Source organism: Chiloscyllium plagiosum, unplaced genomic scaffold (assembly GCF_037043375.1).
Source record: "Chiloscyllium plagiosum isolate Xiang-an unplaced genomic scaffold, Cpla_swu_hap1 HiC_scaffold_30, whole genome shotgun sequence".
NCBI classification, from domain to species: domain Eukaryota; kingdom Metazoa; phylum Chordata; class Chondrichthyes; order Orectolobiformes; family Hemiscylliidae; genus Chiloscyllium; species Chiloscyllium plagiosum.
Window position 1 is genome coordinate 13,230,832 of NW_028270168.1, and position 11,369 is coordinate 13,242,200.

The following is an 11,369-nucleotide window of genomic DNA, read 5'->3' on the forward strand; positions in this document are numbered from 1 at the left end:
AACCAGTTCTACAGAAGGGTCACTGGAACTAAAACGTTAACTCTGATTTCTCTCCACAGATGTTGCCAGAGAAGCTGAGGTTTTCCAGCAATTTCTATTTTTGTTTCTTGTTACAGGTTCTAGCTTCAGTTGTAGGAAACCTTGATGAGGACGCACTTGGAGTTTTGTTCCCCTTTCCTAAGGAGGGATATACTTGCCATAGTGAGAGTGCAGCAGTGGCTCACCAGACTAATTCCTGGGATGTTTGGTGTGTCCTGTGAGGACAGAATGGAAAGACTACACTTGTATTCCCTAGGGTTTAAAAGAATGAAAGGTGATCTCGTTGAAACTTACAAAATTCTGACAGGGATCAACAGAGTTGATGCAGGACCGAAGTTTCCCTCTGAGATTATTTTGAATTCATTCATGGGAAGTGGGTAGCACTTGCTCGACCAACATTTAGTTGCCCTTGAGAAGCTGGTGAATTGACCTCTTGAACTGCTGCCATTTGGTATATTTGGTGTAGGTATACCCACCATGCCATTATGGCGGGGATTCCAGGATTTTGATCCAGCAACAGTAAAGGATCAGCAATATATTTCCAAAGTTAGGATGGTGCATGGCTTGGAGGGGAGCTTGCAAGTGATAGTGATCCCAATACATCTGTCATTCTAATCATTTCAGTTGTTTGAGGTTGTGGGCTTGTAAGATGTTGCCTAAGGACCTTTGATGAATTTCTGCAGTGCACATTGTAGATGGTACACATTGCTGCTACTGAGTGTTGGTCATGGAAGGATTGAATGTTTGTGGCAGATGATATCCTGGAGAGTGACAAGCTTCTGGAGTGTTCATAGAATTACAGAATCACTACAGTGTAGAAAGAGGCTATTCAGACCATGGAGACTGCACTGACCCTCCAACCCAAACCCAACTCTCCCACACTATCCCTCGAACCTCACATTTACCATGACTATTCCACCTAGCTTGCATATCCCAAGACATGATGCACTATTTTAGCATGCCCAATCCACCTAATCTACTTATCGTTGGGCTTGTGGCTTGTAGGTGGGTAGGCTTTAGGGAGTCCAGAGATAAGTTGTTCACTGCAGGATCCTAGTCTCTGATCCACAGCTATAGCTACTGTGTTTATATGTCTAGTCTTAGAAGTCAGAACCAGGAGATGCAGTCTATTTAGGAATGAGGAGGAATTCCTTCATTTAGTGCAAGACTAATCTTTGGAATTCTCTACTCCAGAGTTGTGGAAACGCAGTCATTAAGTATGTTCAAGATGGAGATTGATAGATTTCTAGACATTAATGGCATCAAGGGATATGGAGATTGCATATGTTCCTAAAAAACAGATTCTTTTCAGATCCCCTCCAAAGGCTAAAATGTAAAACAACATAAAGCTGGATGTTATCGGCTGGGAAACAGTTCAGTTTGTATAGGACTGGCAATTTCCTTTTAAAATTATTGGTCAGATATTTAACATACAGGAACTCCTGGTGATGCTTTCCTAGTATTGGGAATAAAAAAAGAGGGTTTCTGTCTGAGTCAACCTGGGGTTTTATTGAGAAAATAAAATAAATTGTTTGAAATAGATGAAAGAAAAGGAGGTCAGTTTGTGTGTCCCAGAAAGTTCAGATGAATTCATGATCCTGACATAAGAACATAACACCTAGGGGCAGGAGTCGGTAATTCAGCCCTTTAAGCCTATTCCGTCATTTTATACGATCATGGTTATTGTCATCTTGGCCTCAACTCCACCTTCATGCTCGCTCTCCATAACCTTTCAAATCATTATTTCTGTTTTATTCATTCATGGGACATGGATGTCTCTGGCCAGGCCAATATTTATTGCGCATCCATAATTGCCCAGTTGAGAATCGACCACGATGCTGTGGGTCTGGAGTCACATGGGGCCACATGGTGGCTCAGTAGTTAGCTCTGCTGCCTCACAGCACCAAGGACCCAAGTATGATTCTATCTTTGCGCGACTGTCTGTGTGGAGTTTGCACATTCTCCAAGTTTGTTTGGGTTTCTTTCGGGTGCTCTGGTTTCGTCACAGTCCAAAGATGTGCAGTTTAGGTGGATTGACCATGGGAAATTGCTGATAGTGTCTAGGCTTGTGTAGGTTAGGTGGATTAATTATGGGATAGATTAGAGGTGAGGGTTGGTATGGACTCAATGGGCTGAACATTGTAAGGATTTTATGATCCATGTAGTCCAAAATGGGTAAGGATAGCAGATTTCCTTCCCTAAAAGACATTAATGAACAACTAAATTTAATTAATGACTAATTAAAAATCTGTCTATCTCCTCCTCAAATTTACTTAATGTCCCAGCATCTACCAGGCTCTGGGGTAGTGAATTTGATAGATTTATGACCCTTTGAGAGAAGTAATTCATCCTCACATCTGTTTTGAATCCTCACCCCTTGTCCTAAAACTATGACCTCAATTGCCCCAAAAGAGGAGCATTATCCTGGTCAGAATTCAATCTCCAATCAACAACATCCATTACAGTCACATGATTACCAACAAACAATGACAATCCCTTTTGTTGCGTGGTTACCATGGGAAAATAAATACAAAATTCATTCCAAAAGTTAAAGACACAGTCAATTAACTGATTATGGTTCTCTAATTACTAACAATTTATGTCAGTGATAAATCTGTGATTACCATGGACCAATGAAATTTCTAAAAATGAAAACAAGTATTTTGAAAAGTTACGCGATTCTTATTAGACGCTTTTTAAAACTTCTTTCACAGGGTGTGGATATTACAGCATTTATTTCTCAACCTGAGTTGCCCTTGAGAAGATGGGAATGAGTTACCCAATTAGCACTGAGCAGCCACACCCACAGAATGTGTGGGGCTGGAAAAGCATAGCAGGTCAGGCAACATCTGAGGAGCAGGAGAGCCAATGTTTCAGGCATAAGCCTTTCATTAGAAATGTAGACATCATTGTAGAGAATACTGGAATTGCAACAGCACCTCAAGAATAAAATAATCATGAGGGGCCCGAATAGTTTAGAAAGGGAAAAAATGTACTTATTGACAAAAGTGGTGAGAACCCAGATTAAAGGTGATTGGCAATAGGGCAAATGGGACTAGATTAGATTAGTGTATCTGGTTGGCATGGTCGAGTTGGACCAAAGGGTCTGTTTCCATGCTGTACATTACTATGACTCTATAAGAATGGAGGGTGACAGGAGGAAAAGTATTTTTTACTCAGCGGGTGGTTAGCATCCACCATGCACTGCCTGAGAGGGTGATGGATGCAAATAGAGTGGTGACTTTCAAAAGGAAATGGATAATTAACAAGAGAAGACAAATATGTAGGTCTACCTGGAAGTGGCAGGATGAGGTTGAGTAGCTCTTACATGGGGCTGATGGACCGAATGGCCTCCTTGAGTGTTGTTATCTTTCTTTGATGCTATGATTTTAAGGTGGAAGTGCCATTTGGCTCATGCAATACGCAAGAAATGGGAACACCACCCACCTCCAAATTACACATCATCCTGACTTAAGTAGCTGTCACTGTTTCCTCATTGTCACCGGGTGAGAATCCTGGAACCCATCCTCCATCCAAATCTACCAGCCTGCTGCCCTCAAAGTAGCTGCAGTTGGGGTAGAGAGTGTTGCAGATCTCCTGTTGGAATGTGCCTTTGCAAAGAAACTTTGGAGAGAGATGCAATGGTTTTTGTTAAGTTTCATCCTGAACTGCTCCATGATGCAGGACTCTGTGCTTTGCAGGCTGTTTCCAGGACACACACCTAGACAAATATTGACTGCACCTGGAGGACAATCACCTCGATGAAAGACACTCTTTGGTCTGCCTGCACAAAACTTGTTGGTCTTCCAGAGCAAGGAGTTGACCCCGACTAAGTGTCATTGGCACTTTCCAAGGTCCAGGACTATGTGCTGAGGGTCCCACTAAAGCATGGGACAGCTGCTGCCAAGGCACAATGGGGAAAGAACACTGTCTGTGGGCTTTCAGCCAAACTATAATGGGGGGGCTGTTCAATTCTCAAACCCTTCCGATGCCTCAAATATGTAAATAGTATCTTGCATAAGTAGGAAATGCCATGGATTTGGTGGAACTGTTGGGAAAGTCATAGAGTCATAGAGATATACAGCATGGAAACAGACCCTTCGGTCCAACCCGTCCATGCCGACCAGATATCCCAACCCAATCTAGTCCCACCTGCCAGCACCTGGTCCATATCCCTCCAAACCCTTCCTATTCATATACCCATCTAAATGCCTCTTAAATGTTGCAATTGTACCAGCCTCCACCGCTTCCTCTGGCAGCTCATTCCATACACGTACCACCCTCTGTGTGAAAAGGTTGATCCTTACGTCTTTTTTATATCTTTCCCCTCTCACCCTAAACCTATGCCGTCTAGTTCTGGACTCCCCGACCCCAGGGAAAAGACTTTGCCTATTTATTCCATCAATGCCCCTCATAATTTTGTAAACCTCTATAAGGTCACCCCTCAGCCTCTGACGCTCCAGGAAAAACAGTCCCAGCCTGTTCAGCCTCTCCCTTTAGCTCAAATCCTCCAACCCTGGCAACATCCTTGTAAATCTTTTCTGAACCCTTTCAAGTTTCACAACATCTTTCCGATAGGAAGGAGACCAGAATTGCACGCAATATTCCAACAGTGGCGTAACCAATGTCCTGTACAGCCGCAACATGACTTCCCAACTCCTGTACTCAATACTCTGACCAATAAAGGAAAGCATACCAAACGCCTTCTTCACTATCCTATCTACCTGCGACCCCACATTCAAGGAACTATGAACCTGCACTCCAAGGTCTCTTTGTTCAGCAACACTCCAGAAGACCTTACCATTAAGTGTAGAAGTCCTGCTAAGATTTGCTTTCCCAAAAAGCAGCACCTCGCATTTATCTGAATTAAACTCCATCTGCCACTTCTCAGCCCATTGGCCCATCTGGTCCAGATCCTGTTGTAATCTGAGGTAACCCTCTTTGCTGTCCACAACACCTCCAATTTAGTTGTCATCTGCAAACTTTCTAACTGTGCCTCTTATGCTCGCATCCAAATCATTTATGTAAATGACAAAAAGTAGAGGGCCCAGCACCGATCCTTGTGGCACTCCACTGGTCACAGGCCTCCAGTCTGAAAAACAATTCTCCACCACCACCCTCTGTCTTCTACCTTTGAGCCAGTTCTGTATCCAAATGGCTAGTTCTCCCTGTATTCCATGATATCTAACCTTGCTAATCAGTCTCCCATGGGGAATCTTGTCGAATGCCTTACTGAAGTCCATATAGATCACATCTACTGCTCTGCCCTCATCAATCTTCTTTGTTACTTCATCAAAAACCTCATTCAAGTTTGTGAGACATGATTTCCCATGCACAAAGCCATGTTGACTATCCTGAATCAGTCCTTGCCTTTCCAAATACATGCTGAAAATGTGTTGCTGGAAAAGCGCAGCAGGTCAGGCAGCATCCAAGGTACAGGAGAATCGACGTTTCGGGCATAAGCCCTTCTTCAGGCTTATGCCCGAAACGTCGATTCTCCTGTTCCTTGGATGCTGCCTGACCTGCTGCGCTTTTCCAGCAACACATTTTCAGCTCTGATCTGCAGCCCTCACTTTCTTTCCAAATACATGTACATCCTGTCCCTCAGGATTCCCTCCAACAACTTGCCCACCACCGAGGTCAGGCTCACTGGTCTGTAGTTCCCTGGCTTGTCCTTACCACCCTTCTTAAACAGTGGCACCATGTTTGCCAACCTCCAGTCTTCCGGCACCTCACCTGTGATTATCGATGATACAAATATATGAGCAAGAGGCCCAGCAATCACTTCTCTAGCTTCCCACAGAGTTCTAGGGTGCACCTGATTAAGTCCTGGGGATTTATCCACCTTTAACCGTTTCAAGACATCCAGCACTTCCTCCTCTGTAATCTGGGCATTTTTCAAGATGTCACCATCTATTTCCCTACAGTCAATATCTTCCATATCCTTTTCCACAGTAAATACTGATGCAAAATATTCATTTAGTATCTCCCCCATTTTTTGTGGCTCCACACAAAGGCCGCCTTGCTGATCTTTGAGGGGCCCTATTCTCTGCCTAGTTACTCTTTTGTCCTTAATATATTTGTAAAAACCCTTTGGATTCTCCTTAATTCGATTTGTCAAAGCTATCTCATGTTCCCGTTTTGCCCTCCTGATTTCCCTCTTAAGTATACTCCTACTTTCTTTATACTCTTCTAAGGATTCACTCGATCTATCCTGTCTTTACCTGACATATGCTTCCTTCTTTTTCTTAACCAAACCCTCAATTTCTTTAGTCATCCAGCATTCCCTAAAGTTACCAGCCTTCCCTTTCACCCTGACAGGAATATACTTTCTCTAGATTCTTGTTATCTCATTTCTGAAGGCTTCCCATTTTCCAGCCGTCCCTTTACCTGCGAACAGCTGCCTCCAATCAGCTTTTGAAAGTTCTTGCCTAATACCGTCAAAATTGGCCTTTCTCCAATTTAGAACTTCAACTTTTAGTCTGGTCTATCCTTTTCCATCATGATTTTAAATCTAATAGAATTATGGTCGCTGGCCCCAAAGTGCTCCCCCACTGACACCTCAGTCACCTGCCCTGCCTTATTTCCCAAGAGTAGGTCAAGTTTCTCTAGTAAGTACATCCACATACTGAATCAGAAAATTGTCTTGTACACACTTAAGAAATTCCTCTCCATCTAAACCTTTAACACTATGGCAGTCCCAGTCGATGTTTAGAAAGTTAAAATCCCCTACCATAACCACCCTATTATTCTTACAGATAGCTGAGATCTCCTTACAAGTTTGTTTCTCAATTTCCCTCTGACTATTGGGGGTCTATAATACAATCCCAATAAGGTGATCATCCCTTTCTTATTTCTCAGTTCCACCCAAATAACTTCCCTGGATGTATTTCCAGGAATATCCTCCCTTAGCACAGCTGTTATGCTATCCCTCATCAAAAATGCCACTCCCCCTCCACTTTTGCTTCCCTTTCTATCCTTCCTGTAGCATTTGTATCCTGGAACATTCAGCTGCAAGTCATGCCCATCCTGGAGCCATGTTTCCGTAATTGCTATGATATCCTAGTCCTATATTCCTAACCACGCCCTGAGTTCATCTGCATTCCCTGTTAGGCCCCTTGCATTGAAATAAATGCAGTTTAAATTATTAGTCCTACTTGTCCCTGCTTTGTTTGTTTCTCCATTTGCAAGGACCATACAGAACCAAACTTTTTTAGTGATTATATATGTATATAAAGATTTTAAATGTATGAAGTATACTTTTAAAATTAAAAAAAATCAGCACTGTGAGAGCATAATCAGCACAAGGGGATGGAATGGTGGAGGCAGCTCCACAGTGACCACGGGTGAGGAATAAATGCCAGCTTTGCTGACGACACTCATATTTCTTTGAAAATCACAGCATGTGCAGTTTTGTTTTTATCTCGACTATTATTAGATCATTCCTCCTCAAGATCACCATTTTGCTACAGAACAGAAATGATCAAAGAGCATTTGTGCAGCTACATTTTGTTCCCCACCCGCCGCCCAAAAACAAAGTCCACAAGCCAACATATTGAAACAAGGGTTCCGATAGCTTTATTCTTCATTCCTGAAGAAGGGCTTATGCCCGAAACGTCGATTCTCCTGTTCCCTGAATGCTGCCTGACCTGCTGCGCTTTTCCAGCAACACATTTTCAGTTCCGATAGCTTTAGCCGATGCTTTCAGAAAATCCGACCACCTGCACATCTGGAATATCTCGGGTGAGTGAGAAAATACTATCCTAGACGCTATTTACTTCTCACTTCTAAGTAGGGTCTTAAACTCCTTACATACTGTAACATTCGTTTATTTATCTGTCTCTAGTGGGTTCTGAAATACATCTCTTCAGTGCAATGTCTAAGACCTCTCTATTCACATGCTCTTTCCAGATTGATGTCTTCTCTTTGCTGATGTCAGGGTCTTGTGATCACTTATACCACCATAATTTACATAGATCTGATAACAGGAGAAAGTGAGGTCTGCAGATGCTGGAGATCAAAGTTGAAACTTTATTGCTGGAACAGCACAACAGGTCAGGCAGCATCCAGGGAACAGGAGATTCGACGTTTCGGGCACAGGCCCTGCTGTGCTGTTCCAGCAATAAAGTTTCAACATAGATCTGATAACACTACACCAACTCACCAGGATTGGCCTGGAGTCGCCAGGACCTGGAGATCAACCTGCAGGACACTGCTGGCACGTTTAAAACAAAATAATGAAACCCCCTTGGAAAGGATAGCCTCCACATTCCATCTCCTATTACTGCTCATGCTGACTGACTGACTACTGTACACTTTCAATGCTTTTACGAAGAGTAGGAGTCCACTCATCTCCCCTCCCTACACCCCCGTGCTGTTGTTCCTGAAGGTTTAATGCTAATGCATTAAACTCCACCCAAAATGATGATATCCATAAACAGACTGGGAACAGGGAAATACAAATGGCTATTTGGCTGACAGTCAAGCCTGATCCAACTGAGTAATGATTCTTCTCATTTTTTGATTGATGTCGAGAGGCAGTTCATATATCAACAGGATGGATGTGTTGGCGAACTAATGGTTTGGAGCAGGAGGGAGCGGGGGTTGGGGTTGGGGGGGGGGGGGGGGGGCAATCCATGTGAATGAAGCCTCCAGGAATAGATGTAATCACAGTTGGCAAGTCCAGATGGAGGAAAGCTTGGCGTTTGCTTCATTACGAGGGAACAGTTAAAGGCCGCCCAAGGAGCTGTTAGGCACAGCGAGGTGGTGTGAATGAAATGTGCTTCTGTATCCCCCTCCAGCCTCAGGTTCTCTGCCTGCTGCCTGGGGCTGCCTTTGGGATTTGACTCCTGCTGTTGCCGTGGTAACATGCTGCAGCTTTCACGCTGCAGTGAGATTGAAGTCACCCACAGACGAGTCTGAAGCAATGAGCTGGAGCTGGGAGTGGATGCGGTGGGGTGGGGGAGGGCCACGCTCATTTTAACCGGACTCTCTGAAGATGCTCTGCAGCCAATCGGAAAGACTGCAGAGAAACAATTCCCTTTTGATCTGTCAAAGCCAGAAGGCAGTTCCTCTCCGCTATCAAATTCCCAGCCTGACGCTCCCTCACACACACACAGACTCTTTCTCTCGCTTTTCTCTCTCTTGTTGCAGTTCAAAGGGGAACAAGAGGTTTCATTCGGCAGTTCTCAGAGACCCAGGACAAGCTGCTGCTCTATTCAACAAAAAGCCAAATACCGCAGATGTCCCGGAATGGAAGAATATCTGAAATATGCAGCAAGAGAAACAAGAGATTTCGAGACCCTCTAAGCAGCAAGCGGATCTTTGTTGGGGGCTGGGGGTCCCTCCAACAGTGGCCCGGCTACTTCAGTCATTATTTCAGATTTAAAGGTGTAGGAAAGTGGGTGGGTGATGTGTTCTAACTCTCAGTTATCTGCCCTGGCATTCTGTCTCTGCTTTTTCAAGCTGTGCAGCCTCTGATTACCCCTGTGATCTCCCAGACTGGTTTCATGAACCCCATTCTGAGACTGGAAACAAGGTTCAGAAACCCCCTTGGAAAAGCCAGCCTCCACATTCCATCTCCTATTATAGTTCACGCTGATTGACTGATTGCCGTACACTTTCAAAGCTTTTAGGAAGAGCAGGAGCCCACTCATCTCCCCTCCCCATATCCCGTGCTGTTGTTCCTAAAGGTTTAATGCTGAGGAGTGCATTAAACTCCACCCAAAATGATGGTATCCATGAAAGATAGAAGCTAGCAGTAGGCCATTTGGCCTTTCCAATTTTCTCTGCCATTTTATATGATAATGGATGATCCTCTATCTTATTTACTTGGTTTGTTCACGGTATGTGCGTATTTCTGGCTACACCAGCAGTTTGTTACCCATCCCTAATTGCCCAGAGGGCAGTTAAAAGTCAATCACATTGCTATGGGCTGGGAGTTACATGTAGGCCAGATCAGGTAAGGATGGCAGTTTCCTTCTCTGAAGGACATTTGTGAATCAGAGTGATTTTTCCAAAACTTGAGAATGGTTTCATTTTCATTGTTAGACCCTTAATTCTAGAATCTATCTCAATGTTATATTGTTTTCTCTCCATACCCCATGATGGCCTTTATTATCTGAAACATTACCAATCTCTTTCTTGAATATACTCAGTGACCCGACATCCACATCCTTCTATGGTAGTGAATTCCCCAGTCCATCCTCTGAGAGGTAGTTTTCACTGGAGCATAGGAGGATGAAGGGTGATCTATAAAATCATGAGGGGCAAAGATAAGGTTAATAGCAAAGGTATTTTTCCCTAGAATGTCTGAATTCAAAATTAGAAGGCATATTTCTAAGGTGAGAGGAGAAAGATTTAAAGACGACCTGAGGGGCAACTTTTCATACAGAGGGTGGCTCATATGTAGAATGAACTGCCAGAGGAAATTGTAGATGCAGGTACATTTACAACATGTAAAAAACAGATACATGAATAGGAAAGGTTTAGAGGGATATGGGCCAGAAGTAAGCAAGTGGCATTAATTTAGTTTGGGAAACTTGGTCGGCATGAACAAGTTGGACCGAATGGTCTATTTCTGTGCTGTGTGACTCTATGACTCCATGAGAGAAGAAATGCCTTCTCATCTCAGTCCTAAATGCTTCCTTTGTAACCTGAGACTGTGATCCCTTGTTCAAGACTCCCCAGCCAGGGGAAGGCTCTCTGTATCAGGTCTGTCCAGCCCTGTTGCAGTTTTATGTTTCAATCGGATCTGTTCTCATCCTTCTAAATTCTAGTGCATACAAGTTCTGTAGGACTAATCTCTCCTCATACGAAATCCTGTCATTCCTGTTATCAGCCTGGTAGACTTTCACTGCCCTCCCTCTATGGCAAGTATATTCTCTCTTAGGTACGGAGTTTGATACTGCACACAATACATCAGCTCTTAACCAGTAACGACAGTACAGACATAATATTGTATTTACTTGAGAGGGGGAGCAGTTCTGAATCTTGAAGGAAGTCAACATTACCATCTTGTTCTCCCCCCCCCACCCCCCGGTAGATTCAGTAACAATGTCCAACATAGCAGAATAATTTGCTACTCGTTGCTATTGTGGAACTAGATACACTTTGTCTCAGGTAAAAGTCTCTTCTCTTTAGAACATAGAACATACAATATTACAGCGCAATACAGGCCCTTCGGCCCTTGATGTTTTGCCAACCTGTCATACTAATCTGAAGCCCATCTAACCTATACAATTCCATGTACGTCCATATGCTTGTCCAATGATGACTTAAATGTACTTAAAGTTAGCAAATCTACTACCGTTGCAGGCAAAGCATTCCAT